The 5,352-nt window shown below is 40.9% G+C and overlaps 1 pseudogene; it reads right to left on the reverse strand.

Moving 5' to 3' along the window:
- Positions 1-842: 842 nt before the first annotated feature.
- Positions 843-1,959, reverse strand: LOC141414719 (fibronectin type III domain-containing protein 3B pseudogene; annotated as a pseudogene).
- Between the last annotated feature and the right edge of the window lie 3,393 nt (positions 1,960-5,352).

Consider the following 5,352-nt stretch of genomic DNA (forward strand, 5'->3'; position numbering starts at 1 on the left):
ACCCTTTTCTTATATCCTCCCCACCAACACTGGCACCACCCCTCAGACAGGACCTGTTTTACCTTCCTGTCCTTCATTTTTGAAAAAAGACATTTTTGTGTATTTAAGATATCCAGACAGTCTCCTTGTGACATTTTCATGTATATATGTATTATAACCTGAATTGGTTCATCCCCTCTATTTTTCTCCTTTCTACCTTAGTCCTTTTTTATGGTGATTTCAGCAGATTTAAAATTTCTATATTCATTCTTGCATAGAAAGTACATCAACCATATTCACCTTCTTAGCTTTCTTCTTTTACCCTCCCTCTCCCATTAGTGACCTCCCCTTAGCATGACCCATTTTTCATAATAGTGCTTGTATTTGTATTGTGTCTACCTTCCACATACAAGAGAAAACATGTGGCCTTTGTTTTTCTGAGCCTGGCTTACTTCACTTAATATGATAGCTTCCAATTGCATCCAAAATGTTACCTTCTTTTGTTTCACATTTTCTATATGCCTGTATAAAGAAACCTGGTTTTTACTCTTATGGCTTCAAAGTAGGTTACCTCTAAATCTCTAAAAACTTCATTAAAAACATACATGCCTTCCTCTCTACATCCACTGATCTATAGTCACATAATTAATCTACAAAAAACTCATGCCCTTCTAACCTGGCATCTCTCTACCTGGATGTGGTGAGCCTGGATCTTCCATCTCACTCTGGGTCTTTGGTATCTGAATATGTCACTCAAGATGCCAAAGGTAGTATTAAACATACCTGATGCCTAAAAATAAGGATAAATATATTCCTGTTACGAATGATAGTGTTCACTACAGTGTGAAAATAATGTACCTGGTTTTATGAGGTATGATTATTTTTGAGATTTATACTATCCCTACACTTCTTAGAAAATTTTTTCAACTTTAGATTTCTTCTGTATTTATTTAGAGTGAAACAACAGAAGTAGGCTAAGGTGAAAACCCTTTCAGATACTTGTTACTTAGCCTAGTAGAAAGTTTCATAGCACGTGTAATGAAAGAGTAATATTTCTGCCATGAAGTATTAATGAAAAATAAATGAAACAATAGTCTTTCCTTACTAAGAAACAGATCAAAACAGTCTGACCAATTGTTCCTAACAGAAAAACCAACCACCATGCATTAATGTTTTTATGTAAAAGATGGTTCCTTTAGGAGGTTCCTGTCTTGATAAGTCACCCTTTCTGACAAATATCTTGAGTCTTTTCTTATAAGCCTGAATCATTCAACTTTGGACAGCTACTTGCTTGCTGTTCTATTTTCTTGTTTCCTGGCCCATCTCCACTACCACCTCCCACCACTGTGACCCTTCCTATAGCCCTTGTACACTTGTGTAGTTGCTTGTGTGATTAGAAGGAGGGTATTGAGACTGTTCTGGCCATCAATATGGTCGTCTTCCAGTTTTTTGTGTGCAGGCTTGTACGACTGGTCTTCTAGAATAATGTAGCTTGACATTTCATATGGTAGTAATTTCTTGCTTGTCCTGTATTGGGGGGGGTGGCAGGTGATGCCAATGAAAAAACTGAGGGGGCCTATCTCCAGGTCCAGTAAAATGTGGGTAGTAAACCACGTGTGAGCTATGATTAAAATGCAGTGGTCAGTCAGGTTAGGGAGGAGTGATGGGTTGAAGACATGGCTGAGGAGTAACTTGGGGGAATAACACTCAGGTGAATGAGGAGTAACTACCACCCAGAGGACTCCAGTACTGTCTGTAATCGCCTGTGAGATATAACCTGGAGAACATGGGTGACATCATGGGAACTTCACTAGGTCCCTGAACGCAGAACTGAAGTATTCCTTCCTCTGCTCTTATTGTGAAAGTCTCACCTGGATTAACTTGAACAAGAATAACCTGTTAGGCTGCTTCTCCATCACCTAGTGGGACATCATCTTGACTACTTCCCAGTTTCAGAAGGATTTGATCGGTCATCATCATTCTGACGTACGTTCATGGAGAATTTCCCTCAACTGGCTTCATACAGGTTTGTCTTCTTCCTCCGCACTTGAGCATGGAAAGACCCACAGGCTCTTTAAGAAACATGGTGGTTAAATTCTCAATACCCCAGTGTCTCCATAGTTTCACAAGTTGCAGTCCATGGTCAGCTAGCTCCATTGCCAGGGGGTTGAATAAAAGCCTCTGGTCCTCATGGCGAGGACCAGATAGAGAAGCAAAGCAGCTCACCTCATAGTGGACAGAAAGCAAAGAGCATCTTCTGGCTGTCACTATTGCCCGTGAAAGTTACTATTCATTTTCTGTAAGTAATATGTTTACTTCTGCTGCTTGCATTTACTATTTTTCTCTCCATCAATAGGTTTTAGCAATTTTATGTAATACATCTTGATGTGGTTTTCTTTGTGTTTATATGGCATGGGATTTCTTGGATATTTTGAGTTTATAGCTTTCATGAAGCTGGAAATTTTTTTCAGACTCTATTTTGTCTATTATGTTTCTGCTGCCTCACTGTCTTTTTCTTTCTGGAACCCTAGTTACATACTTTGTTAGACCGCTGATATTTTCTCAGTCTGGGGGTTTTGTTTTGGAGATGTTTTTTCATTTTATGTTCATGTTTACAGATATTTTCTTCTGCAATGTCTGATCAGCATGCTGGTAAGCCCATTTTGTGAATATTTCATTTCAGATATCGTATTCATTAGTTCTATAAAAAAAATAATACTTTGAGTCCAGCATGATGCGACATGTCTGTAATCCCAGTACTTGGGAGGTTGAGGAGGAAAATCAAGAGTTTGAGGCTAGCCAGGCATCAATGGCTCACACCTGTAATCCTAGCTACCCAGGAGGCAGAGATCAGGAGGATCATGGTTCGAAGCCAACCAGGGCGAATAGTTGGTGAGACCCTATCTCAAAAAAAACTCTTCACAGAAAAGGGTTGGTGGAGTGGCTCTAGTACAGAAAAAAAAAAAAAAAGAAGTTCAAAGCTAGCCAGACCCATCTCGAAAGAAAGAAAGAGATAAGGGGTGGAGGGGAAGGAAAGGAAAGAAAAGGAAAAGAAAAATACAATTATTTTGTTCTTTTCCCTTAAATACCTGAACATCTTTCTAACAGCTCTTTTAAAGTGCTTGTATGCTAATTCCAGGTTAGACATTTATAGATCTGCTTCTTGTAATTGATATTCTCCTGGTACAGGTTATAGTTTCCTGGTTCTTAGCAGGCTCAGTAATTTCTGATGGGATACAGCTGTACATTGCGAACACTGTGTACACTGTTACACTGTTGAGTGTCTGAATTTTGTTGTCTTTTCTGAAGAGTGCTGACACTGGGGGCAGGAGCAGGAATGGGTCAGGAAGTTGAGTTATTTATAGGGAAGCCAAATGCTTTCAAGGCTTGTCTCCCAGCTTAAAGGAAGCCTGCGGCAGTGTGGCTCTAAATCAGGATTGGTGTTTCCCCCACTCACCCTAAGATATTGGCAATGTCTGGAGACATTTGATTGTCATAACTAGGAGGTGCTATTGGTACTATCCAGTGGTAGAGGCTGGGGATGCTGCTAAACATCCCATAATACACATGCCAGTCCCCACACAAATAACTCCCCCCAACACACAAATATCAACAGTGCCAATGTTGGAAAACTCTCATCTAGAGTATCTTTACCCTAAGGCCATTACCCTGTGCAGTGGACGGAATATTTGTGTTCCCAAAATTCATATGTTGAAGGGCTGGGAATATAGCTCAGTGGGTGAGCATTTGCCTAGCAAGCACAAGGCCCTGGGTTCAATCCCCAGCAACACCACCAAAAAAAAAAAAAAGTATATGTTGAAATCCTAATTCCAAATGTGATATTAGAGGACAGAACATTTGGAATGTAACTGGGTCATGAGTGTAGAGCCCTCATGAATTGGATTAGTGCCATTATAAATTAGCTCTCTAGCTCTCTTTCTGCTCAATGAGGATACATACAAGAAGGCAACCTGCAACCCAGAAGAGGGCTCTCACCAGAACCCAACCATGCTGCTACCCTCACCTTTTGTTCTGGCAACCCAAAGACATCCGACTACTAAAGATTTCTACTGAATGTTCTATGTACATAACAGTGTCCCTCTACTCGCTGGCCAGTTGGAGCTTGAACATCTCCCAAACTAATGTAAGCTCTGGAAATTGGTCAGCCTCCAACTTCCTGGTTCTTGTTTTTCCAGTCATTGTTCTTTGCCTGGCTTAGTGGAATCTTACCCCACACATGCACAGCTTACTATTTGGCTGAAATTCAAGGAAACCCCATGCAAATGACCTGAGCTCCTCTTCTGCATAGCCCTCTCCTCTCCAGCACTCGGTCCACAGCTGCCTCCAATCTCTAGCACTTCCACTAAATGAGAACTCCAGGTCTGATGGAGTTCACCTTCCCCAAGCTTGCTCTGTAAGGTGCCTCCAAGCAGAAAGCCCAGGTGAGCCAAGGGCTCCCCAAGTCTGTCCCATTTCCGCATGTCTTACAAGCCAAAGCACTAAAAGTTTGTTCCTGGCTAACTTTTCAAGGATGTTTATATAGTAAACAGCTTGAAAGACAGTGTCTCCCTGTGGAGCAAAGGACAGGTGTGCATACGTTCAGTGTTATAAAGATAATATCTCCCTCTATAACAAAGGCCAAATGGGTAAAGTGCCAATTGCGAACAATTCCGATTCTCTGAGTTCAGGGTCCCTCTTCTGGAGTGTGGCCCACTACATGTGCATTTGTTACCCAGACCTCTAGATGTCACCCAGGGGGAGCTAGAAATTAAGGAACCAGTGAATATGTTTATTCTACAGTCACTGCTAATGTGGTAATAAAGCCTTTCTCTTGACCCATGAGTCTTTTGTCTTCCACCAGCATCCATAAAATTGTAGCAACCTAACTTGTTAACTTGCAAGTAGGGTAAAATCTCAGATGACTCCTTCACAATCCTCAGCACACCTATTATACACTTGTTAGGTTCTGGCTGTAAGAGGTATGCCACACACAACAGACACATAAACTTCCCTTCTGCAGTCTACAGTCTAGAGTGAGAGACAGAGATTATGAAAGGCAAACAAACGTAATTTTTAAATGGCAACAGTGTCAAGAAAGAAAGAAAAAAATTAAGGTCAGATGAGGTGGTACATACTTGTAATCCCAGCACATAGGAGTCTGAGGCAGGAGAATCTTGAGTTCAAGGCTAATCTAAGCTACATAGCAACCCTGCCTCAAAAAGAAAAAAAAAGGGGGTGAGGGGTAGAGAGAAAAAGTAAATAAATAAATTCTAACAGAGAATGACAAGAGGGATAATCTTGGGTTGAATGGTTAGGTGAGACCTCTGTGAAGAAGAAAACTTTAAACTGAGCCTATAGGAATGAGAAAAGGCA

This window comes from Castor canadensis, chromosome 12 (assembly GCF_047511655.1).
Source record: "Castor canadensis chromosome 12, mCasCan1.hap1v2, whole genome shotgun sequence".
Lineage (NCBI taxonomy): Eukaryota > Metazoa > Chordata > Mammalia > Rodentia > Castoridae > Castor > Castor canadensis.